Source organism: Orbicella faveolata, unplaced genomic scaffold (genome assembly GCF_042242905.1).
Source record: "Orbicella faveolata isolate gen_17 unplaced genomic scaffold, um_ofav_v1 contig_24, whole genome shotgun sequence".
In the NCBI taxonomy this organism is placed as follows: Eukaryota; Metazoa; Cnidaria; class Anthozoa; order Scleractinia; family Merulinidae; genus Orbicella; species Orbicella faveolata.
In genome coordinates this window covers 15,073,350-15,100,683 of record NW_028301552.1, presented here as the reverse complement: position 1 = coordinate 15,100,683, position 27,334 = coordinate 15,073,350, and the positions used below count along the sequence as shown (strand labels likewise).

Genomic DNA, 27,334 nt, shown 5'->3' with positions numbered 1-27,334 from the left:
ATTTTGTATGCTTTCCCAATATTCCCGGTAAACAGCAACATTTTAATGTCACTAATGGAAAGTTGGTGTTTAGTTTTCGTGGGGAATCAATTTTTTCAGACAAAGTTAACCTAATGACAGTTTTCGAACCTTTTAATTTCCCGAGGTATATAAGAAATTTCATTGCAGACTCATTTTATCTACAAACACTCTTTACATGTTGCATCGATATAAGCAATCCACTGAATATATACGCAGGAGAGCCTCGGCAGGCAGGGGAGGCTTGTTTTTGTAACAGTGAAATGCTGAAAAAATCAATGCTAGCCCAAGTAAAAAAATCAACTGAGTGACATCTTCGCCTACCTTATTTCAGTCCGCCGCTCTTTCCAACCATTGAGAACCATTGCAGCTTGCATTATTACCTAAGCCTGCAAGTAGGGCCAGGGATGTGCAGAAAGCTGCACAGTATGTTTTCTGCTCTGAATTTCTGCCTGCATCCTGATCAAGGCATTGTGATGATCTGTACAGGTTGTCTGCTTGACATTGCCAAGGATATGCTTGCAAAAGTGTTGAAATGGCTCACTGTTCTGTGTTGGTTGACCTGGAGCAGATGATGCAATGCTGGACAGGTGGGCCACACACTAGTGATGGCAGGTTATTGCCATATATTTTTTCTGTGTCAGTATTTTAGTCTTCAATAACCTCCTCTGCACATGCAATAGCATGAAGACAGGTTTGATTGTGAAGCTGTAATACATTTTTGGGCATCTCTCTTGGACCTTAGCATTTGATTGGTTCTGCTTTCTTTGGAAGGACAGTGAAAGTTGCAATGTGTTATCAAATTTTTACAACCTTTCTTGTTTACGATAACTTTTTCTGTTGTGGTGTAATAAAATGTGTCTTTAGTGTCTAACTCTGGAATACTTAGTTTTGCCAACTGTTTAAGCTATATTGAAACATTCTTCATACACGGCTTCTTTTTTAAAAGAAGTATTAAAGTAGGCTGATCTTGGACCATGACTGGTTAACTAAAACTATCCAATGCTTGTACAGTTATCAAAACATACACTTTTGTTATGCTATACACATCACTGATAACTTCATACATGCTCAGTATTTCAATCTATCCATTTAGCAGAGGTCATTTTAAAGTTAGGTCAGTAACCTTAAATGGGATTTGGATAATAATCATTATGGGATTAATAGATCACAGATTGACAAAAAACACACCCTTTAACTGACAGGGCTAAGATTTAATTATATCATTAAGTAACTGCAGTTGCCACCTATCGTGAACTAGATTTATGGACTTGATCTGTCATTAAATCAGTTTGAATCTACCAAGTGGAGTTTGAATCACTAATCATATCGCACCATGCTACCCTGCAGTTGTTTAAGGTATGAGTAAGTAGCAATCTCCAGATTCTTTACAATTACACTGGGCTGCACACCCATCAGTGAACCCTTGCATCACTGTGATTTGTTGGCCAAGATCCTTTGTTAGGTTTGTGTTCAAAAGTCCCTGCACTTTGTACACTGAATTGTTATCTTGAATACCATTATCAGAAATTATGATCACATGTTCCTTCACAACCTTGGTGTTACTGTGGTAGAGGCCAACACAAAAGGTTAAGCTCCTTTGGCCACTACACACTTTTCTCTTATTTCATTTTGCATTTTTTTCTTTCTGATTCTGTAATTTTGGTAATTAAATGAAATCTGTTTAACTAAAAAGGTGTGATTAAGAATTGAAATTCTCTTCAGTATTTTTAATACCATCATTCCTTTTTGTGGCATAGAGGTAGGGGATGGTGACGTGCAGGGAAACCTTTGCCACATCGAAATACTCAGACTGTGTTTCATCTTGAGACCTGCAGTTGTACCCTTGAGAGTAATCATGGATGGTGACTTTGTGATTCAGGGGGAATTGCTCAAGCAAATTGCCGAGTTGATCACATTACCACTTGGCCATAACACAGTGCATCAGAAAATTTCAAAGGAGATTCTTTAAGTATCCAAGCATTTCGGAGGGTGGTGTTTCCCTAGTGACAAGGGCCAGTTTCTCCTGCTCTTGACCAATTTCCAAAACCTTTCTGGTTGAGATATAGTGATGGCATCTCCAAATATCCACGCTGTCTTTCGATTCTTCTTTGAGAAGGAGTTTCATTAAGTAAACATCACATTGGTCGCATTCTTTTCCCGAACATGACATTTTATGGTATGGATCTTTTGCTTTAGGACAAAGGGTCAATTCAGCTGCCTCTGTTATGGTGGCAGGAACCAGAACAGGCTCATCCTGATCTTTATTTCTAAAGTCTTGCAGAATCTTGTACGTCTCCTAATAATCTCAACATTTCCGACAAAGATGACTTTCTACCGTGTTCTTTGGCAGGTTTTACAAAAAATGGCTTCAGTGATTCAAACTTCAGCTGCTTTATTTTAATATCAGGGTATGGTGCCTGGAATTCCAAGTAAGCTTCTATCTGGGAGTTTTCCAGTATGTGCTTTCCATGTTCTGTGCGCTGGCTTTTTGCTATCCGATACCAAACAAAATCTCTCTTGTCTTCAGTTTTGGACAGCTAGCTTTTGTTGTCCAGAAATCCTAGAACTCTCTTAACTTTGTCAGGAACATAGTCCATCAGCTGAGGTGGTTGTATGGCTCACTTAAGGGGAACAAACGAAACCTGTATATTCTTAATCTTTGACTAGTAAGTATCATTAAAATGCATGATAGCAAGGATAGAATGGTAGCTTTCACTTTGTAAATGGAATTTTAAATTTACCCCCAATACCCTTGTTTTGCTCGCCATCTTGGAATTGTAAATGTTATTTTTGCATCCGACAAAGTGGAACGCAAACTTAATATTTGACCTGTGGCTTTCCAGGGTTGGTTTCCCTGTGTGTGGTTTTAGGTCAAAAACAACACATTCCTGTAAGGACACCAAAATGGCCACCCCCACCTGATTTTTGCGGGGGCATGTCATGGCCAGTAAACTGGTAACGTTTAATGCTAAGACATGTGATAAGACATGTAGCGAACACGTGAGTATGTGAGCAGGCCATGTGAGCAGCTCGTCTTTCTGATGGATCTTTCTTTGACTTCTCTCCATTCAGTCGCCATACGCTTCGCTATTGTGTGCTCTCAGCGTTAGATTTTGGCGAATTTAAACGCTTCTACTGCAGCATTTATCGAAATCTGGGGGAATTGTCCTTGTTTATCAACACGACTTGGCTTCGGGATGATAACCATGGGAACAGCTACATTTTGATTGCATTTGTTGATTAGTTTCAGTCGCGACAGATAGCTCAGTCTTTATCCGGTCGAAATTTTATTGCTTGGAATCGGTGGAAAAGTACTCTGAAGGCAAGATCCATAAGACTACTTTATTCAACAGGAGCAATACTTGAATTAGTCGCACGGAGTTTGTTTACGATAAACGGCCACGCAAAACGAGCACGTGATTGCAAATGCTAGCTTAGAATAATGTACGTAATTTAAATATTCTATGAAACTTGAGAGTCTACAGAAACTGGCAGCATCACACAATGTATCAACAAATTGTGACCTCTTCACTAGCATGGACTTGACACTATGCATATCTGACTGTAAAACCTCGGTTGCTGCTGAAAAATGTTGATTTTAGCAATAGACAGGTTGAAAGTCAGCTAGTGAAATCATTTATTTACGGTATATATTAAAGTGAGAGCGTCGAACGTGCTCTCATAATCTCTGATTACTACTAGTCTTATTTTTTTTTTTCTCAGAGGCACACGATATTTTGCCTGGACGTATATTTGGAATAATAAGTATCTTAGATATTATTTCAGTATTGTCTGTAGTTGTTTAAGCTATGATGACATCATAAATTATGTCACGATGACCGCCATTTTGTTTCTAGTTTATGTATTGCAATAAGGTTCTCCACATCACAGTACTAGTAAAAGCCTTTTCTACATTTAGTTAATTAAGCACACTACGCCATGAACCAATATACCATATATATATGTAGATACATGTAACTAGGTCCACACTTCAGTCTAGAGCTCGTTCGAATACAGAAACGCCAGGCTCGTATAACGCCCTTTGTCACTGCTGTCACTTGCATTTCAATCTATAACTTCTCAAATTCATAATCAATTCATCAAGACGGTGTTTCGATATCTGATTGTTTTAGCAGATATTTCAGCCATTTTAGTTTTCACTTTCTCCTTAGTTTTAGTTCTGATCGGGAAGTTATATCAAACACTCAAGACTCTGTTTGAGCACCTTTCCAAAGACCTCAAAAATTGTCAAAAATACTCTGCTACTAGCGTCGTATTTTAACTGGAGCTGTCTTCTCTGTGGTGACGGCTCCTGTCCAGATTGCTGCTCGATAATTTGCTCTTGTAACGCGACGTCACAGAGATGACTGGCATGACTGCAAAGCCTCTAGCTAGACTTTCCCGCCTCTGGCGTAGTGGACTTCCTAGCGCAGTGCATCCATATTCTGGCCCCCTTCTCGTACAGCTGTCACATGAGTGCCTCCTTCAGTATCTCTTTGGATACTGTTCACTCGTGCCCTTCTCGCCATAGCTCGGACGTACCTTTCACTGTATTGAAGAATTAGAAGCTGAACTGCTTACCAGAGAGTATCACAGCCTGTGATTGTGTTTAAGCCAATTAGGACTTTCATGAAGTAGAGCTTGTCAATGTCTTGGTCAAGTTACTTCCCCAAGCTGGTAATAAATAAAGAAATTTTATGATTCTGTTCTTTCCGCCTCTTCCATTCTTCATGTAGTGCATTCCAAGGTTTTGGCTTTGAGCAAGCAGTAGGACAAAGATATCAGTGTTGGGGTGGGATGACACACCTGCCTCCCACATACCGAGCATGGAGAACCATACTCATATCAGCCTCTTCATGGTTACACCCTATCTCAGGAGTTGGTTTGCATTTGGCTGCATCTTAGTCTCTAGCACTGATCTTCGGCTGTCACGTACATGATCCGGTCACCGAGTCTGCCTCTGAATGCTTCTTTCTTCCACTGTGACCTGAGGGAATTGGCAATGTCAGGCTTGTTTGCCATGATACTGAAAAGCTTGTTCCCTAACTTCAAAGTATAGGCAGAAAGTATGTTCTTGTGCTGTCCACTGTCAGACGTAGACACTCTTTAAAATCTTTCGACATTCTTGATTGATACCTCGTGATACATGCGGAACACTACGTCCACGTGCCTTTTCCCTGTGCTCATTACCAACTCAAACACTCTCTTAGCGACCACACGAGACATGCCTCTAGGGGGCGGGATATTCAACTTCTGGAAGACCACCGTTCCAGATATACTGAAAATACTGGTTGCGTTCTCTGGGTATTTCTCGGTGACTGTGATGCGTCAGTCTAGCTGTTGGGAGAGTTTGGCTTTGCGCAGTTTTTTTTGGCGGGAGTCCACAAGGGTTGGCAAGAGACCAGCATGTGCCATCAGAGCAAATACATCGCGATTCATACGAGGAGGAAGTACTACATCCCAGTTGGGAACCTTATGCACAGCCTACAGAACCTTGAAAGACTTCAGCTTGGCTTTCTTCAATGGATCTAAGTAATCTGAAGTGGGATTAGAAGAGCAATGGTTGTTACAAAGTCGTTGACTGCCTTCTTTACCTTGCTCTTGGCCAGTAATGTCATCACTTACTTCACTTGTTACTTTGATAACCCGGCGTGGACAATTTCGTTAATGCTGCATGTTGCTTCCATGGCTAGATGATAACATCCTTGAGCTGATCCACCAGCTTTCCTACAGCTTTGATGTCTTCTTTGATGTGTGTTGGGGCCAACTCCTTATGGATGTAGGTTTGTGATAAACTAATAGGCCAATACTCGTGAAGAAGCTTCCTGGGCTGACCTAGAACCCTAAACACCGCATACAATGCATTCATCCACCAGATCATGGTGCAGAGGAAACACTTTTGCACTTTCGTTTATGACACCGCATGTTTGGTATTGGGCTGGATGTAGGAAACAGGCAAATGTTTTTTAGGGCTTTGTTTCAACAAACTTGCAATTTATACAAATATTTTATCTACTTTCCCTCTTTTCATGAAATAATTTTGAGAACCGCACCTCACAACTTTTTTGCAATGATCATAAGTGCAAAATGATCACATTGTGACTAATAATCAGGCGTTATGACGTCTCTTGTGATGTCATGTACTGATAATTCAAACAATAGAACAAATTGACACCATGTTTGTTGTTCCAATACGTTTAAAATTTACATTTAAAACATGATTCGCTCACATAAAAGGCATGCAAACCACTTTTAAGCATTCTCCAAAAATCCAAGATGGTGGCAAAAGAAGGGTATGTAGGGCAAAATTTAAAATTTGATTTATAAAGTGAAAGCTACTGTTCTTTCCTTGCTATCATACATTTTTATGATGCTTAGTAGTCAAAGATTAAGATAAGACATGTTTCGGCTGTTCCCCTCAGGTGAGCCATGAATCCAAATTTTCGGCTCTCAACTGATGGACTAACAGCATCAAATCTTACTTACTCCATCCTCCACTTGATGCCACGTCAAATACTTTTTCTGTCTAATGATGCCACTTAGAGAGTGAACGCTGAGCATGACATTTTTTAACGTTTTCTCCAAAGACAAGGGATGTAGGCTCTCAATGCTTTTTCTTTTCTCATTTGAACCACTCTTTCACCTACTCTAAGCCCTGTGAAATAACTGCTGGCATTGCTCTCAATGATCTTGTTTCTTCTTCTGGAGTCTTGAGTGTTCCCGTCTTTACAAGTTGTTTCCTTGTTCGTGGCCTGGCACTTCTCTTTTGGATTATTTCGAAACGCTTTTTTGGTCGTGGGCAAAGCTTTTGAAACTATTCTTACTTGCTCTACTTGCTGCCATTCTGTTTCTAGAGCACACCGCATGGCAATCAGGATGGGCCGCTTCCCCTGCCTCGGTGATCTGCATCCACTTTTCCTTTAACCTTCTTCTCTCTCTTCTACTGCCTCCTTTTTAGTGCAGAGTGCACTACTGGGATGGTTTTGAGGGCTGCCTGTCGCCAAGGTGCTAAGGTGTAAATTTTAATGTTTGTTTAGTCTTTGAGGCAAGAAAGTGGTGAGGGTGAGGTGGGAAAGGTACATGTGTACCCTACAAAAACATGTTCCATCTATGTCAGTTAGATGTGAACATTGCAAAGCCATACAGTCGAACCTCGATTATCTGGAATCATTGGGACTAGATGAAATAGTACAGATAATCGAGGGTCCAGATCATTGAAAATATGAATATTAATGAAGAACAAAACTGTTTAAATCAAGCAACATTTAATCGTGAAACAACACTTTTACAAATTGTTTGGAAAACAATATGGTCTTCTGTACATCTTGAACCACTCAACTCTGAGCCAATCAGAACTGATTTGAATGTTCTTCATTAGTTACGATGCGTGCGAGCAAGCACTGCTTTTGCTCTTTAAAAGCAAAAAACTCGCTTTTGACTGCACTTCTCAATGCTATAGTTTTAAACAGAATATTGCTACGGATCTTGATCATGACTAATAAATATTCCTGACAAAATTGGGACGAGAGAAAAAGTCCAGATAATCGAGAAATCCGGGTAATCAAGATATGGATAATCGAGGTTTGACTGTATATTTGTTTTGAGTAACCCCTTGCTGTCCTTGTGGTACTATTCTCTTTAGAACAAAATCAATTTGCTCTAAACAGATGTGCAGATTAGTTAGCGTTCGTGTCTTCTACATATTATGTGGAGGATGCATTGTATATGGGATAACACACAAATATTGAGTGGTTTTCCTTATGGTAGAGCCCAACATGTAAGAGACATGCATTCTAGCATCATAAGTGTTATGTGCTATGTTTCCACATGGTTTTTTGTCATGTGATGTTAGGTAGCACCACTTGTCCCTTTTTAGTGCAAAAGTGAAACATATCTTTTAGAATTATCCACAGGTCGGCTCAACAAATATCTGCTGTTTTCAATCTACAATAGTATGTTTGTCAGGATTTTAATAAAGAAGGGAAATGTGTAGCTTCTCCTTAACAGCTTGTTTATTTCTTGCCTTAATTGCATCTGTAAGAGAGACCAAAAACTGCCTGAGTTAGTGGCTTTGATATTCTGCAAATTGTAAATTTGAAATAAGAAACAGCGAAGTGCTCAAATATTGCTGCATTGCATCCACAATTGCACGAGTCTCCTATCATCCATTTCCAGACTCCACTGGCCTGGGATGAGTGGGGAGCATTGAAGATCCAATCACAGCCCTGTGTAGCTAAGTAGGACTAAATATGGTTGTGATCCATCTCATTGAGTGAAGCTTGGAGTTTGTTGTATGGTTCAACGAAGTTGGTACCACAGAATGGAACTGTACCACTGGTCCCCGCAAGGCTAAGAATTGTCGTAGCGCATTGATAAAGCCTAAAAGAGTCCATATTCTCTACAAGCTCAATGTGAATGGCTCTTGTCGCCAGGCATGTAAAAAGCCTGGCCCAACGTTTGCTATTAGTAACTCCACCCCTTGTGTGTCTGGCACTAGTTAGCCAACGGGCAGAGTAGGAGTTAGCGGTCAACAGGTAGATCAGCCATTTTCTGAATCTGTTGTCTTCCCTGCAGTTTGTTACATTTAATGCACTTGTTGATGGCGCTGTTCATGAGGTGTTTTCCACCGAGGATCCACAGGCCATGGCTCCTAATAGCACCAAGGGTGATGTGACGACATTGATGCTGGACTCTGGAGTGATAGTAGCGGACTGTGAGATTTGTGGCATGATGCGAGCTCGGCATGATTGAAGAGTGACATTCTTTGAACTTCAGATCTACATGTTCAAGGCAAATGTCAACTCTTGAGAGTCCCTTGTCATCCACAATTAGGCCAAGTTTCTTGAGCGGACTAGTGGCTGGTAACTTCACAGAATTCTGAAGGAGCTTTAAGTCTTCTCCATAAGCCTCTGGTTGCACGTTCTTGATGATGACTGATTGGGCTTGCTTGAAGGTCAGCACTGTAAGCACTGTTCCTGGTGCGGCATGGTCACCTTCCTCTCAAGGTGTGTGCTTTTTCCATGAATGGGCAAGTATAATGAGGTTTGCAATAGCTTTCAAGAGTGTGGACCACTGTGAAAACCTAGAGACTCTTGCTAATCCAAGACATTTGTTTGGCTCTAGTTAAATAGTTGACACCTTTATTTCAGGGTGGACCTTAGGGTCATCCTGTTTCATGCCAGGAAATTATCAAATCAAATTGGGCCAACTTTCATTTTGGCCGCGGGGGATCTGAGGCTTAGTTAGGCAAAATCCAAGATGGCAGATCAATGTAAAGCCAACGAAGGCGAACTAATTATTTCAATAAACGAGGCACTGAACCGTGAGAAATCAAAATTTGAGCAACAAATTTCAACTGCATATAACCTAAAGGATTTAGACAATACATTTCAAGAGCTAAATAAGCTAGCTGAAGTGGTTGTGAAAGGGAAGTTTGGCGCTCTTCGTGAGAGACCCAAATACAGTATCGGCGAGCTATATCCCATGCTACAACGAAGCATGATCCACGCTAAAACTGCAATTTTTCACTGTTTAAGTTCAAAGATGAGCAAGGTACATCCCTGGATGGTTTGCTTCAACCTTCCCATGCCACAGGAGGTCTTCAATCTCTTGCGTAAGGAGATTCTTGGTAGAACAAGACATGGGGTAGAGGTGGAAAAGAAACCAGGATCAGTGGCTATAATGTTTTCAAGCCTGAGAAGATTATGTAACCAGTTCGACCAGTTCAAAGATTGTGGTGAATTCAAAAAGCAACTTGGTGAGGGAAAAGGAGAAGCAAAGCTTATTGTAAATGACGAGAAGAAGGGAACAATGATGTACATTGCTAAAGAGGAGCTTTTAAGGGCTAAATTTTATTATGGATATTGGAATTGCTATGGTATCAGCCAGCAATGAAAATAATAGGCACAATACTAACCACACTTGGAATTGCTCAATCATTTCTCTTTAATGATTTGAGAGACAATGGTCTCAACAGTCCATTATATTTTAGTTTACAATATACTTGCATCTTGAAATTCATGTTTATAAATGACAATATTGTTTGAACTGACACTACAACTACAAGTTGAGTTAACATGAATACCCAACTGATTTGCATGTTCAGTGTGTATTTGAATAGAGCTGGCGTTCATCAGAATTATATATCCAGTAATGATCAAAATGTTATAACCTAAATTGGATATGACAAGGCTGTGCTCCAAGAAAAAATAATTGAGAGCCCTTGTCCATTAACATTTAAACTATAGATCCAATCCCTTAAGGGTTAATACCCTACATTGCTATACAGTTTAACTTCAGTCATCCTAATATTTTAAGTGTTAAGTTTTCTGGGGCAAACAGGTGTCACTAGAGTACAGTCTTCCATCGTCAGAAACTATAGAGATAACATTCTACATCCAGCTTACAAACAAAACTCACTAAGATCAGTACCTTAAACACTCTTGTGTCGGTTTGCCATCACGTACAGATTTCTTGATCTCCATGAGTTTATGTCCACAGAAGAAGCATTGTTCAGTTTCAGCTTCTTTAGACAGGCCACAGTAGCAGTAATGCTGGGGATCCATATGGATGCAGGTGGGAATGAGTGTCATGTGACTGATGATAGGCTAATAGTGAGGGTTACTTGATGGGGAGCCATGGCTTGCTAATGTGGTCGTGCCTAAAAACCTGATACCGACGTTTGTACTGACTGTTTCTGGCAAAGCTTGCAATTTGCACATGTTTAGCTTCCCTGCCCTGCATTGTATTGATACCCAACCCTGTCCCATATTTGTCAAACATTTGCTTTGAGTGGGCATATAGACTACATGTCCAATGCTCCACACACTGCCTAAAACTGAAGACCCAAACAAAGCAACTGCAGTAAAATAATCATGGCACAACAAGTTTTGCAAGATCTTCTTCATTGAGATGGTACATCGAAGAAGTTGCAGCACAGTCCCTGAGTTTAGTACCAATGAAGACAATTGGCAGACGTTTCATTAGCAGCTTGTGGTCTGTTGAGTCACCCTGAATTGCCCTAACTAAATACATGAACCCATGTAAGATTAGTCGTGAATCTTTACCTGTCAAGCGATACGTAAAATCCTTGTCTTTACCCCTGTCCTAGAGCAGCCACTTGCCCAATTGCTTTTTCATTCTCCCTGCCTTTACATCATTTTCCATAGCCTTTAAATATCTGGTAATTGCATGGTTTGGGGGAAGTTCACTAAGGCTGTTTAGTTTATTGGGAAGGTTACTCAAAGAAATGGCGATATTGAGCAGCATTGTATGCAAGTACTGTACCCCACTGTTCTTTAAGGGGGGGTTTTACCTGAAAAATGGCCTTTTTTGCAACAATTGTAACAACTCTGATTTTAGACAAAACCATAACAAACTATATATCACTGGAAAGCTCTTGGCCTGTAGATTACAAAAATGTATATTTCAATGTGTTAGTGATTATTGTAACTTGACACCAGGCTTTTAAAGTACCACATGCTGTGCATGACCCATGTGTACTTGAGAAAAGATTTTCATGTGTAATTTAAAGAGAGAATGGTCATTTTAATTTTATTTTAAAGTAAACATATTGCTTGCTGGGATGAATGAGGGATTTTGCCAAATTTTATAATACCGAGTCCCAACTCCCATCTAAAGTTGCGCAATCAAAATCAAGAAATTATTTTTTTGATAATTTCTATCCTATGCAATCTATGGCAATTTCCCTCATTCATCCCAATTAACTCAATGAGACCAACAAATCCTGAAAATTTCAGGTCAAAAGCTTAAATCCTTCTTGAGATATCTTTTCTCAAAAGCAAAAATACCACATTTTGAGAAAAACAGCTGTAAACTTAAGAAATGCAATTAAATATCAATTGCTTTGAAATTACAATGGTAATGAGAGAAATACAGTTCAGATTTTGTTCACAGAAGCCTGGGGTAATAATTTAAAACCCCCCAGCTTCATATGTCACTCCTTCGATCTCACGAAGGGCTTCCTCTTGCTGAATACGCACAAGCTGAAGACCCTGGCGACGCCTTTTTTCTTTATCAGTTGCCTGAATGTCTGCTTTTCGTAAGCGTTTCTTGTCCTTGAGCCCAAAAGCATGGCTGGTGTATAAGCCACCAGGAATGGAGAGTTTTTCCATTATCCTCTTCCTACATTCCGCTCCTCTGTGAAAATGGCATACTGCAGATGCTGCAGCACAGCGGATAACTTTAGCACCATGATGTTTGTGTTTTGGGCACCGAACCCAGACCATCGAGTTGATGCACTCGTTTGGGTTTTGAGTGGTCCCACGAACACACCTCTCAAGGAGCTTAGTGTCACTGAGAGTCATGAATGTAGGTCGCAATACTTCTAGGAAAACTTCAGGCAAACAGTAATCACCTTTATAGGTGGATGTGCCCGTCACCAAGTCCTGCTGCCATTTACACCAGGAACTTTCCCCGGGTGGACAGAAGCGATGCTGTTTAGCAGCATCTCCTGATTGGACGCTGTGGTTAAGAATGGCAATAATGTTCTTTTTCATTGCGTAAACTGCCACATCGACTTCCCTGTCTGATGGATTTGACTTTGATATTGTATTCTGACGAATAGCCAGTCCATAGTACTTCTGAAGTTGCTTTATTTTGGTTTCAGTAAGTCGACCATGCCCTCCTATCGGCTTCCCATCTGTAAGTTTGCCTTTAGTTCTGGCTTTCAGATTAATTAAGTGTTTGCCCATTCTCTTCTGGACATGGCCCACACAGTCCAGCTTGATGACTTTACAGTCATCATAGACATTCTCAACTGTATTAAAGGCTTTACTGTCACCATCTGACACCATCCATTTGTAACGAATGTTGTGGAGTTCAATTGACCTGTTCCAAAGAACAGCAGCACCTTCAGCCTCCATAGCTGGTGAACTTCCTGTTAAGTTAATATCGCATTCTCCAGATGCTACGTGTTCTCTTCTCCATTCCTCAAATATCTCATCCTCTCCTTCACTCTGGGATTTTTTTAGGGCGCACTTTTGGCAGGCTTTGGATAACACATGGTAATCCAAAACCTCACCAGTGTCCACAGAAATCACAAACACCACTCATGTCAAGGCAGTAAAGCCTCCCTTGGCCCATGTGCCATCAAAGCTTACGGCAGCATCCAGAGTCGCAGTGTTGTCCAATTCATCATTTTCTTCTATGATGACTTGCCGAAGCCTTTGGCCTGCACTTATTAACTCCTCTTTTGCCTCATCTTCAAGAACATCTAAAACGCTATCCACTTGCTTATAATAAGCACGTGTGGAGAGACAAGGCATGTTCATCACCCCACAGAAGGAAGCAAGTCCTTCATATCCAGTGCCTGATTCTATGGAGTGATAAACAGCTCTCCTGTTCACATCATATGACTTGCCTCTTTTCGTAATGTTACCTGATGTCATCAATGGGCTACTTTCCTCACAGGCACTACAGTTAACAGACAAGTTTGACATCAATCCTGCACGAACAGAGTTATTTTCTTCAAGGGTAAGGTTTGCTGAAGTTGAAATAAAATGAGAAGCACGTAAGAGAAACTACAAGAATAATTATTTGAACAAAATGTCTTTTAATAAAATTAGCAATAATCATCACTATTGTCATATGAACAAGAGGCTTCTTGGCTAAGAAATTAAGCAAAGAAATGTTGCTATTACAGCAGACTTTACAAGCCCCTCTTCCAGGCATCATTTTTATTGATAAAGTGTTGGGTCTCTAACTTCCTGATTGTCATATACTTATAATATTGACTTGGCTTACCTTCTTCACATTTGTGCACAGAGGAGAGCATGGATGATAGATTCTTTAAATCAATTAGTCTGTATCCACTCGAATCTACTTCTATTTTGGTTTCTTCATCAGAACTACCAGAGGATTCATCCGTAGATAGGTGAAGTTTCATTTTTTTTCGAGAGGAGCTTAGCGGTTTATCACTCTTGTCGGCGGATGATTCATCCGACACATCAGATTGATCAAACGAACCGCTAGGACGATCGATCAATTCAGTGGCATCACTCTCTTTTGCTGGAGTTTTCTCTGATGATTTTTCTCTTCTGCGTGACCCACTAAATCCTTTTCCTTTCCTAACCTTTCTATAAGAGCTTCGCTTTTTCTTTCCAGTCATTTTTGATGACAATAATTACTTTAACCGTGTTCGATATTTCACAAGCTCACTAACTCCTGATCAAATGTATCCATCCCATAGTGCAGTTTCTAGGTTTCCGCTTCATGTAAGAGTCACAGAGTTGTCCACCTTTGTTTCTGTGTACTATCCAGCTTTTCTGGGGAGGCCACGAAGTGGTAAACAGGACCAAAACAAAAAAAAACAACTTACGTTGCCATGGAAACGAGATTTGAGCTGAATACCTCTTGTCAAAAAGTGTCCCGTTCACATAAAAATATTGAAAATAGGCACCCAAAGCACTCCCTAATGTACACTTTAATGGTTAAAGTTGCCGATTTGACAGAAAACAAAAAATCACTTTTGGACAAAATTCAGGTAAAACCCCCCCTTACGTGGAGGGGTTTAACAACCTCTTTGTCACAAAGCTTCCCTATAAATGGTTCAAATTCTGGCCTGGATTTTTTCCAAGCAATGAACTGAGTTACTTTAGCCCTCTTTGTTTTCTCAGCTAGGTGACCTGGGAGTTTCCTTTTGAAATCAGCAACCTGCTGAGCAATAGCAATTCTCTGGCTATACTGCCATGGTCTCCATTTACTGTTCTGGGTCTTCCCAAATTTTTCAGTTAGTGAACTACTCTCATCTTGACAAGCATTAGCAAAACTGGAAAAGTATTTTGCTGAATTAGATAACTCACCATTTATATAAGCCAAGAATTTCATGTCCCCAGGGAGAAGGTCAAATGAGAAGGTTACATCCTTCCCCATTACAGTGAAGGTTTTCTTAATACCCTCTATATCTGCAGCTATTTTCTCTGTAAATCTGGTAACCACCTGATGGTCCTCCTTACAGTTGGCTCCGAACAATAAAAAATTGTCATTGGGTGAGGCTACCCTGGGTCCCACATTTAAAAAGCTTACTAACCAGGACATTGATTGGTCCCACTTTCCAAATGGGGCTCCATCACCCCCAATCGCAACCTTAAATGTTCCCTCCCTCTCACCAAACCAGGTCAGTTTGTCGCTTTCTTTCCTACATTCATCAGTTTCTAAATAGAATTTACAAAGCATGAGTAGAAATTCCTCTAAATTTCTATACATCCCATCAACCTGTTGGTCTACTTAAAAGTTATGGCACAAAGTTTCCCTTACTGAGATCACATCTCCCCTATCAAGCTCTTCAATTTTATTCATTAGAACACTGTATGGAAGTGGTTTAGGAACTGGGACACCCCATCCATAAGTTATTCTTTCCTTTGACATAAAACCCTTTTTGGTATGCCTCCCAGTATTTTTCATTACCATAGATGATCTTGTCTGCTGATATTTAACTTTACTAATTACCCCACCTGCATAAAGGAGTGAAAGCGAACGAATAAAATTTTCCTCACTTTTCTCATACTCTACACTGCATTTTTATTTTGGCCACAGTGGCCTTTCTCATCTTTCGTGATGAACAAACATATTTAGACATATCTGCCATTGTGCCTTGTTTACATAGTGTAGAGAACATGCCATCAAGTGCAGGACTTCTGTTCTCTGCAGACCCTTCATTTACCTCTGCTGAAGCAATGAGGGTTTCTAGTTGTCCTCTATTGGCACTTCTCCTTGGCAAATTTAAACCTCCTTCATTGGTGAGTGGAGCTGGACTTCTCTTTCTAAGGGTGGATGCATTCTTTGTCACCTGGAATGTTGATTTTCTCTGTGGTGGTGACTCTGCTTGCAATTCATCCAAAGTTTGTTTTATGTTCTCTCTATGAGATAGAAAAACAAATGAATTAATTTTTAATTAAAGGAACAGTCAGGGCTTTTTTTACGATTTGATTACCATTACTGTTTCTTTTTTAATAGGGCTATTATGAATAATAAAGCTTATATAATTTTCAGCTTATCATGACAATGGCTAAGCTCTTTAAATTAGTCAAGCGTTTGACAAAAGATAACAAAGGCTTACTTTGTTTTTTAGTTGCTGAATTTGTTTCTGTTGGGCACAAAGCTCCTTGGACTTCGACAAATACTCAGCTCAAAGTGCAGCCTTTTTCTAGCTAGTTCCCCGACCGGAAAGCGATCCCTCTGTGACCTGTTCAATGAACGTCTTGGTTTTTTTCCTGCTCTTGCTTCCCATCCAAATGCTACTGTTGTGCCAAATCCAGGGCCTCTGGTAACAAACCAAAACAATAGAAACACAGTTCACATCATGTTCTTCTATTTTTGATAGACAGAACAGTTAATCACAACTTCTCTTGCAGCGAAAATTTGCTCCAAAAAACGTTCAATTTTGCTTGCTCATCGTTATGGTAATCTTATGCCAGCAGTTGAAGATTTAGAAGCTTGGAATGATATTGATAAATAAAAGAAACTGCTGCAAGCTGTATATCAAAACAAAGCTCCTAGTCTGAAGAATTTTGTTCTTTAGTGCCAATATCCATTTTTGGTAGCAGTCTTCCGAAAACTGGAACACATGTAATGATGCCTATCCCCCTTGGTTGCATGGCGAATGGCCGAGTGAAATGTCCATCCTAAGGGACTGGAAACTAAGGACATTTCTCTGGCCCAATTCGTATCAAAAATTGCCTGGCGTGTTAGTGTCTGAGGCTAAGCTTCTGACTAACATGTCAACAGCCACGTGCTTGTTGTGGAGAAAGGTGGGACCAGTATGCCAGGTACTTGCAACAGGTACCAGGTACCTGCAACAGAGGAAAGCGAGCTGGCAGCAACCATGGCCGAGCTGGAAACAACGCTGGAAACAGGGGGAGGAGCCGCATTGGAAACTGGGGCGGTGAGGTTCTCTGCACGAAATGTGGCGACAAAAGTTGGTAAGGACTGGTGAAGCACATGGGCCACAGTGACCGCAATCTCGTTTGAAAGCAAATTCAAGGCTCCCGAAGCAACTGTCAAAATAGCTACTGAATCGCCAGAGGATGGAGGAGCCGATGTAGAAGGAGCTGGAAACAGGTCCACTGACAGGCTGTTGAACGTAGGCTGCGTAGTGGGCATGCTGAAAAAATTGAAAAGCCGTGGACAAACAGGCCAACACACGTGAATTGGGCAACAACATAAGTCGACAGCAAAAGGCCTCCAAGTTGTCTGAGAAAAAGCACTAAAAAGGCTCCAGGAAACACTAAAAAGCTCAGGTGAACGATTCCAAGGGAAAAACAGCAGAAAATGCAGAAGAAAACAATAAAAAATTCTAAAAATGATCAAGACACCCAGAACACTAAGCACAGTAAAACTATGACCGCAAGTAAAGGCACATGCATAAATTGCAACTATAAACTGCTGACCCGGGGGCACAGGAAACTGCTCTGCACCAGGCCTACTGCAGTAACACAAACCCTAGCAACAACGAAAAACACCACTGCATGCCATCAAAACTGCTAATGGGCGTCAATGCCATGCCAACTACTGAGCAACATGCTCCTCGTGTTTTACTAAGTTAAATAAGTATATTTAACGTCATTAAAGATTTGGCTTTGCTGAAGATGCTAATCGCAATAAATCAGTGAAAGTTTTTCTACCACCCCCAAATGGGCATAGTGATTGTGGTACACATCTTTCAAAAGCTGAATCATCCGAGTCATCTGCTTGTTCATGGACATCTGCCTCAACATTAGTTTGAATAGTAGAGTTGACAAGAATGGTTTGAACTGGACTTGAAGATTCTCCAGAAGTGGTGACACCATGATTTACTGTTGAGGGAGTTTCCTTCTCTCCTTTGTCTAGTTCCATGTTTTGATGGCTTGTTTTTTAGTAGGTTATGTACTTTCGTTACTGGTCTCAACATCTGATTGGTTGTACTGCTCGTTATCCTCTTGACAGCACCAGCTCCTCTTTCAGGCCATGCATTTGACACTGGTAGGGAAAGAAAACCCTGTGCCATGGCTGCTAAAACCTTGGAAGGATCTATTTTAGTTCTTCTTCAACCCTTTCTCGTTTGGCACAACTCTTGCATCAAGAACAGCATATCTGTTGATGATGAATGAGATTTCTGTTTTCTAATTGGCCAATTACCTTTGATGCGTTATAAGCCACTTAATCCCTCGCGATCACTGCATTGACTGCCAATATCTGCACTTCTATGATCACTTTCCATGATTATAACAGATAAGTAGCAGTCACCTATACATTTCCTGTAACACAGGTCAAAATAATGAAGTATTTAATTTTGCTATTTTCAGTGGATATACTGGTCGCTTTTTATGTCTTGTACAATTCAGTTATTTTTTTTTGATTATTTACATTTTCTCTGTAGTATTAGCAATTTTTTATATTACCCATAATGCTTTGTGGGCATGGCAAGTTCAGGAATTTGTGAGCTAATGATGTAAAAATGCAGAAAATAACAATGAAACAAGTTTGGAACTGTAGACTGTTCAGAGAGAGGCAATTATCTCTTCATTTTCCTTTAATGGCAGTTTGTATATAGTTTTTCTCCCTTTTTTCTTGGCTGGCAGTTCCCCACAAATGTGGCGGACAGTGGCTGCATACACAATGGCCGTGCGCTTCTCATTAAGGGTGAAAGTCATATCGTGTATGTTGTCCCTGAGGTAGAAGTTTCCTTTTATGACCTGCTCACCCCTCAAGACAGTGCAGTGGTAGTCATCTGTGAAATTGCTGCTGATGTAACCTTTACAAGATAAAAATCGTACATTGGGTTATCGTCATACTCAAAGCGTGACCAACGCACAGAACCCTCAATAGCCGTCTCCTCTGGTAGCAGTGGTAAGGCATTGATTCCGCATAAATCACATTGTCTTTCCAAGCACTTGATTTTGTGAAATAACTGATCCTCTTGTTTTGGGCAAAGAGTCTTCAGCTTCTGTTATAGTGTTCAAGACAGGGTATCCATTATTGTTGTCAGCTTCCTTGGTAATTCCCTGGCGAAACTTCATGCAAAATTTTAGTCTCCACATGTTTTCGGCAGAGGCACGATCTTCTATCTCTTTTCTTTGGCTTGTTTAACAAAAAAAGGCTTTAGGCTTTCAAACTTCCTTTGCTTAACTTTGACGTCGGGATAAAGCTGCTGAAATTCCAGAAATGCTTCAGTCTGTGTCTTTTCCAAAACGTGCTTGGCATGGTGGACATATTGCTGCTTCCCGATACGTTTCTTGACGATATCCCTCGTCTCCAGTAGGTCTACTGGCCGTATTTGTCCAGTAATTAAAAATGGTTTGGTCATGTTCCTCTGAAATAGCGTCTTGGCAAACTTTCCTTTTGGTATACAGCCAGCTTTCAGTGTCGCCCTCGAGGATGCTTTCCCGGGTTCTTATTGCTTTACTTATGCTCTTGGCATTAAAATCAACTATTTTCCCCAAGGACTTTCCTGCCCTCGTCTTTTTTTTGTTTTCTCCAAATGCAAGAGATGTGAAGGCCTTAAGTGCCACTCTTTTTTCATTCGATCCCAAGTGCGTCACTTGCTTCAAACCTTCAGAGATATCTGATGCCAGAGCTCTCAGGGCGTTCATTTCTTTCTGTTCCTCGGGAGTTTTTACCACTCTGTGGTTTGCAAGTATCTTCCTAGTTCCTGGGTTGTTTGCTAGTGTTTCTATGACTTCAGCTTTTTTCTTGGGACTCAACAGGAGCTTCTGTTTAACCTTATCAGTTGCACATTTTTTGGATGACCTGTTTGAATATCCAGATTCGCCCCGCTTGCAGTCAATGCCGCCTCTTCTGTTTCAAGTTCTTGTGCAACATTTTCTTGTTGTTTTCTTTTACGGTATTTTCAAACTCTTTCCTTTGTTTGTTCTCTTATTTTCTTCCTTTTGTTCTGCAGTTCTGCTCGAGTGTTTTCTCTCTTTTTTCACGTTTGATTTCCGCTCTGTTTTCTTTACATCTGTCCTTGTTCGTGCTGCCTGCTTTGACAACTCTCAGATTGCTTGTCTATGTTCCTTGACTTGAGCAATCTTCTTTTCACAGTTCTTTTGATAAGATGCTCTATCTCTCTCTTCCTTTCTGCTTTTCTTTCTTGAGCTGCTTTTTTACGTGAAAGCGGCAGAAAAATAATATCTTTTGTTTTCTCCATTCCAACTCTTGACCTTTTGTATTTTCAAGCAAGTGACTACATGTATTTCGACGAACCTGAAACGTTTTGTCACGCTATCATTGGCCCTGATTTGCCTCTCAGAGCCCCCCGAAGTGAACAGAAACATGTCGTTTGTTTGAGTATCATGTTTTCCGCTCAAACAAGAGGCAAATTTTGAGAGAAGGTTCAAGCCAGCAAGCTGATTTTGTTCGTGTTTTCTTTTCAGAAATCCTTCATTACGCTCTGTGAACACGGTCTTGATGGCGGAAAGTGTTTCCGAGTCATTCAAACTGGAATATCTCACTAGAGATGAATCAGAAAGGCCTGAAAACTTCGGAAATGCAGGATAAACATATGCCCAAAGTGGTGGTTTGGAGTGAGTACTTGCTTGTTCTGATTTGAGAATTTAATTTTCTGAATTCGGCCTGGAGTTGTTGTTGATCTCACCTCCTCTTAAGCGTTACACAAACTGTTTTTGATTTTTGTTTTCTGTTTGTTGTCTATATTTATGCCACGACTCAACTTCAAACTTTGACTTTGAAAAGCCTCAAATATTGCCCATACCTTCCTTGTAATTACTTTCTGGGTAGATGGAAATGTCAAACTTTAAATTTTAGTTTTTTGTTCAAACATTACTTCAAACCTTACAAGTGTTACAATTTCAAACAAACCATACCAGCCACTTTCAACCAACTGTATATTTGACAAAGAATAAAGCACTTCCACTGAAACTTAGCCAGTGTTTTTATTGTGTCCTTAGCTGTATATGAGAGAACTTAAATTGTACCTATAACCAGAAGCAAGAAATTCGAACTTTTGTCAAAGTTAGTGGTGATTTATGCCGCCATAATTGTTACGCGTTACATTCGAATTGTACCGTGTTCAATAAAATCTTAAAACTATTTTTGATTCTTAAACGTACCAAGGCAGCAATTTTTCTGGCCTATCTTAAAGAGTAGCTCTTAAGCTACAAATATGGAAATCTTCAGTAAAAAATACTAAATATTAAGCACGATATTTAGGTTAGAAGACAAAGAATTGACATTTTGGCCGTAGTGGTGTGGTGATTGTGCTACTCAACAACAAGAGTTACTTTTGGACCTGACCTGACCAATGCATTCAGATAGTTCATCATAAAATTTGTTTTTTTGTTTATCAGTGCTGGTGTGGTTGTTTTGATCTTCATGTTCTTTAAATTTCTTGTTAAAAATCAAAACTTCACTGTTGTGAATATCAGAAGGTAAGAAGCATGATGCAAGCATGTTGGGTGATTCTAGACTGCTTCAGCAGCTACAGCGGTATGCACATTCTCCAGTAGGATATCCTATGTGCATATATGGGGACCCTGCATACCCCTTAAGGGTACAGCTTCAAGCCTCTTTCAGAAATGTGGTTCTCACTCCACAGATGCAGGCATTTAATTCTTCAATGAGCTCAGTAAGGAGTTGTGTGGAGTGGCTCTTTGGTGATATAGTTAATTACTTTAAAAATATTGATTTTAAGAAAAACCTGAGGATTGGGCTAAGTAACATTGGGAAACTTTACGTAGTGTGTGCTTTGTTACAAAATGTTCTTACCTGTTTATATGGTAATCTCACCTAAGAGGTTTTTGATCTTCAACCACCTAAATAATACATATAAATAATACTTGTGACAGCAAAAAGGTGGCCATGGCCGCTTAATAGAGGTGGCCGTTAAATAGGGGTATCAAATACAGCAGTTTACTGACAAATAAATAGGGACTTTGGAAAGTGGCCGCTTAATATAGGGTGGCCGCTTAATAGGTGGCCGCTTAATAGAGGTCGGACTGTATTTTAACCTTCTTTAACCCATTGACTCCCATGCTGCCCGTAACCGGCAGTGACGAGCAGTGGCCTTTGTTCCACTTCTGATGTCATCACCTTTGACCAAAATTGGCATATCTATGCTCAAGTTCTGCAGGACAAAAAGATCTTTCCGATGATACCCAGATCAAAGTGATCAGCTCAATGGAACCTGGAATATGCACGAAAATGCTCAGAAATTTGAGTGAAAAACTTGGAGGAGCAAAATTTTGGGTGACTACACTTGGCTACCCCATGGTAAAAATTCCCTGTCTCAATGATGCTTTTTCAGACATTTTTGAACTGCTAGAACTGCTAGAAGGTCAATCACTGCAGCAAAAAGATAAGAAAAGGAGAAAAATGAAAGGCAAAAAAAAATTTAAAAAAATGAAAAGCCTGAAGACGTAAATTACTTTCACGACCAAAAGCTATCTCGAAATTTTGATTACTGTGCACACCCGAGCCAAATTCTTGTAACATGCGATGCTGGTGAAAAGAAAGGCATGCTGTCATATTTGCTAATGCCTTTTTGGGTAGATTGGAGCTAATTTGGATCATATCTAAGCTGAAAATCTCCAAAATGTCCAAAAAATGCGATTCAGGCAAAAAGCTCCTGGAGTCGATGGGTTAAAGGGTATCTGGATCTACGAAGTGCCAGTTATTTCTTCATTGACATCCATAGGGACTAAATGCTATTTCTCTTCCTCATTTTCCTGTTTTGAAAAAAGTTGCCTCTCAGCCAAGCTGTTCCTCTTGGAAAGGTGCAGCCATAGTCTTTTGTGGTTTCCTCTTCAAGTTTTTCCAAGCTGTTGCTTGTAACTTTCAAAAAGATAGTATTCAAGCTATAGTCACTTTTTTAGTTTGTAAAGCAATTGAAGAAGCTGATGGAGTGGTAAAGTTGTCAGTAAGAAATTTGGTTGTCCTTGGCATTCTTGATTACTGCTGTTTTTTACTGTCTGGCTCACCTTTTGCTTGACATTAACTCCAGGATCCTGCTCTCCTTTGGCATGAGAGGTTTTTAAGTATCTTGTCTGAAAGATCTCCAATACAATGCCGTGACTTGCATTGAGCAGTAGATCCATCTGTGAACTTGTCCAGTTTGTTCAAAGCAACAGCCTTTTGGAAGCGAGTATTTTGCCTTGAAGGGTCTGGTCCTATCAGCTGGCAAATGTAATCAAATGTCTCCTTTGTAACACAGATGTCATTTTTCCACAAGGCAGAGAAGACTGGATTCTAGTATATCTCTTCAAACCAACCCTATGGTCTGGGATATACCAATGCCACTCATTATCGCAGCAAAGAAGCATGTCTTAGTCTTCTAATTCTTCTTGCGAAGAGAGCAGTGATTAAGTCATGCTGCCTTCTCTTCTGAAGAAAATACATGTTCAGGGCGATAAATCTGAACCTCTGAACTTTCTGGATAGCAATGATTACAAGAAGAATAACAGTCATAAGGACCGTGCATTCAGGATCCTTGGCATGAGGTGGATACAGAAGATTTCTTTACCCAGACGAATGTCACGCAAGTAAAAAATGGAATGTCTGAGGTTATTTCTTTTTCTCATCAAGTTGCAATTTGATTGACACACTTTGGACAACAAGCCATTGGGGAAATGTTTAAGTCAACAAGCACAGTTTACTATAGTCAACTTTTGTTCACTTACTTTTACCATGGTAAAATCCCTATGCTATAGTTAAGTTCCTAATGTGACCCCAACCATTGTGTTTAAGTCATAAATTAAGGGTGTACTGTTCTGTTGCATAGCAACAAACTTACCCACTTTTTACCATGAATTGCATCTATCTTGAAAACTAAGTCAGTGACCCCATACTTTTTTACAAAAACCTTTTTATTACACACAGAGGAAGAAACAGGGATTCTGTGTACTAGATTTTGCTTAAATGACAAAAAAATTGAAAATTTCCAAGTTGGAAAATTCCACTCCAGTTTTTTTAAACAATTTTGCACATGCATTCCGCTTTTGCTGTTGAATAATTTTTTGCACTAAAAAAGAAGGCTCACCAGATCGGTTTTTAGGTTCGTGGATAAGGAACTTGTAGCGTGCATTCTACACGTAAATCAAAATTTTGACTTTGCAAGTTGGCACTTTGTGCATGCGTGAAGGCAGTCCGCTGTTCAGTAAAGCCCGCAATTCCATGCGAATACCCGTGAATAGTGTTTTCTTTTTTGCTCTTGTTGTTAGCAGCATAAGCGGTAGAGGACGAGTACATAAATATCCGACGGTGAGACTGGCCCAGTAAAAAGAACGTAGAAAACCTGAAGAGTAGTTGGTAATCTGTATTGCATTCGATATCCAAATGGATGAATATGGGGTTCCTTTATTCATGTGGAAGAAACATAAAAATGTAGCAAATTGATTTGTTGAAGCATCATACTCCTGTAGCTTTTTCTATTGGAGTAACAAGTGAATTTTTATTCATATTGTTTTTATTGTCTTTCTTTTTTACACAGAAAACTGGAATTACAATAGCCATTTTTTTAAACAGACCACAAAATTATATACACACTATTGTGCAACTATTAACCAAAGTTTTTAAAAGGGGACAAAAATTCATTATACCTCATGGAGAGATGATATATATGGATTGCAGTGCTCCTTGAACAACTGTCCACATGGCTGTTAAAATGGTGTCACACACCATTTCCAATCCTTTCACCCGTTTGGCTGTGAGAGTCTAGTCACATCTTTGCAGATTACCGGTGAATTTTTTGTGAGTGGCAGACATAATCATAGCATAATGGTGCCTACAAACAAACAAAACAGCTCTGTTGATTAAATGTAGAGAGAACAAACATTTAGTTTAGAAGGGATTTATATTTGACGTGTTAAATAACTATTTGCATACAGATTGCCTGATGGAAAGTATGGTGGAAAGCTTGTATTAATTATAGGGGTAAGCATTTATTAGTCTCTAATCCATAAAGGTCCATTTCTATTTGAGCTGTTACACCAAATGACTGTTTATAAACATGCAAAAAACGAGTGCCCAAAACCGCAAGGGTGGCTGGTTAAAAGGCGTTAAAACATTAGTGAGCTACATTCTGCCAGTGAGTTAGTTCCAGATTCTGGTTGTTAATGCAAATTTTTACTACAATTTTTTGCGATCATTACTGAATGCATGAAATTTAAAGAGCTGACTATGGATAAGACTGAAGGATAGCTTCTTGGAAACTTGCATTCCTGTACATGATTTCTTGTAATTTCCTGATTGCCAATCTCAATTGTACCATATACATAACCACGGGTACCACTGAGACAAGGAGGATTTAAATATCGAGAATGCAATTTGTGTAAGCTTGTTACCCCCTCGTCCAAGATACAACAATACAATCATGATAAATAACAACACAGATCAATTGAAACTGCTGAACAGCAGGTTCAGTGGAGTGCAAAGAGATGTATCAGTTGTCTTGAACGTTGCCCTGTATCCTGATGCCTCAACTTTTCAGAAATATGTTCCAGTGCCCAAGTGTTTACTGAAGGGTTGAACACATAATTCTGCAATCACAGCTCTGGTTTGTCTGTCCAGCCAGTCATTATATTGTAAATTTTTGATTGTGCTAACATCTGTTGCAATTTCTCAACGCTCTCTGATTTTTCAGTTATTATTTCAATAAATAGTCTCCATTTCACCAGTGTTATTCTCAGGAACATGCTCATCCCGTAATTTCACTTTTAAATCTTTCCTATTAAAATACAAATTCATAATTCAAAATCATCTGTTATTGTATTTTAAACTTTCTGACAAAGGAAGTGAATGTCTTGGTGGGAGAAGTTTGGATCCAATGAAGACCACTGTGAGTCTGTGTTAACAGTCAAGGAACTGTTCAAAGAATTTCATGACACACAAACAACAGTCATTGTCATTTGGTTGTTGCAGGGCTGTAGGATACCTGACCTATTCTACTTCCAAGGTCTTCTTTCCACCTTGTGGTGTTGTAACTGACCACACATCTCTGAGGTACCTTATTGTGCTACATTCAACAGTTTTTTGTTGCTTGTGCAGAGAATAGAGTATCATCAATGTGATGTTTGGAACAATCCCCACAATTACTAAAATCCAATGGCGACTATCATATACAGAAATGGAAAAAAATGTCTTTTTTTGTCCATTTCAATATTGCCAGTGGGTAGAATTGCAATTTTTTTATCTTAAGTAAGGTGCATGTTCCATAGTGTTGTGAATATTCTTTAATTGATGGCAAATATCTGCACTGGGAAACAGCAAATACACATTCTAACATGGATAGTGAGAGCAATCACTAAAGCTCTCAAAACAGCCATAAAATGTTTGGAGACCTTAATGTTTTCTGTGTGCTGGCATACTATTTACATAGTATGTGCTGTACTATTTACATATGTGCTGGCATACTATTGGCCATTTCATGAACATCTACTAAAACACAAAAGTCATTTTTCTGTCAAACTAACCTGAAATCAACATGAAATATATACCTAAGTATTTTCTTATCAATATTCAGTATAAATGTGGTGAAAAGAAGCACTTGAGACATTTCTTTCATATATTTTCCGAGCTACAATTTATCGCTTTCTCCCAAAATCGAAAAAATGTGGCAGAAGAAGATTCAACGCAAAAGTTCCCTTAACTTAGGTTTTCAGGCATAAAGTAGAATGGAAACAAGAAATAACTTCTACATACATGTCACTTGGATGTGCTTTTTTGTTCTCTTTAATTCTTAGATTGCAAAATGTCCAGTTTTGTTTCATCTGTTCTGATACTTCGACCCAAGGTTTAAAGAGAAAATCCATCTCCATCCCGCTTTCATGATAGCTTTTTACAGTTCCCGGCGCCATCTTGGAATAATAATCACGCAAACATTATGTCGAGGCTCGTGTTGAGTCGCATTTCGTATCTGGTGTGTGTTCAACAGACAATGTGCACTCATCTTTGCTTTTTCTTCGCTTTTGTCCTGTTTTTTTCTCGATACTTTTCGATAATGAGCAGCAGTAATGCCCACCAAGATACTCCTCCGTCGCCTTTGAAGAAAAGAGGGAAACTGTGCCGTTTACGGCTGTCACAACTGCTATTACAATGACAAAGGGCTTACTGCTGGTTACCATTTTTTCAGTTTTCCAACTGACCCCAAGACCAGAAATCGCTTGTGTAACCTAAAAAAGTGGCAACATGGAAAGGATGACTTCAATGTAACTGCTGCAACTGTTGTTTGTAGTGAACAGTTTAGACAAGAAGATATTATAAGAAAATTGTCAGGCCGCTGGGACTTAAAGAAAGGTATGTGAAATGCAAAAATACAAAAACGTCATGGCAAATATTTCATGACAGCTGCATTATGCTAAAT

General features: G+C 39.7%; 2 pseudogenes across 1 annotated transcript; both read right to left on the bottom strand.

Annotated features, from left to right (window-relative positions):
• Window positions 1-10,445: 10,445 nt before the first annotated feature.
• Window positions 10,446-17,142, bottom strand: LOC110065083 (uncharacterized; annotated as a pseudogene).
• Window positions 11,860-14,218, bottom strand: LOC149110569 (uncharacterized; annotated as a pseudogene). The gene is made up of 2 exons (XR_016208214.1): window positions 13,786-14,218; window positions 11,860-13,525 (listed from the first exon to the last, which is right to left on the bottom strand). The product of XR_016208214.1 is annotated as an uncharacterized LOC149110569 (transcript).
• Window positions 17,143-27,334: the final 10,192 nt, after the last annotated feature.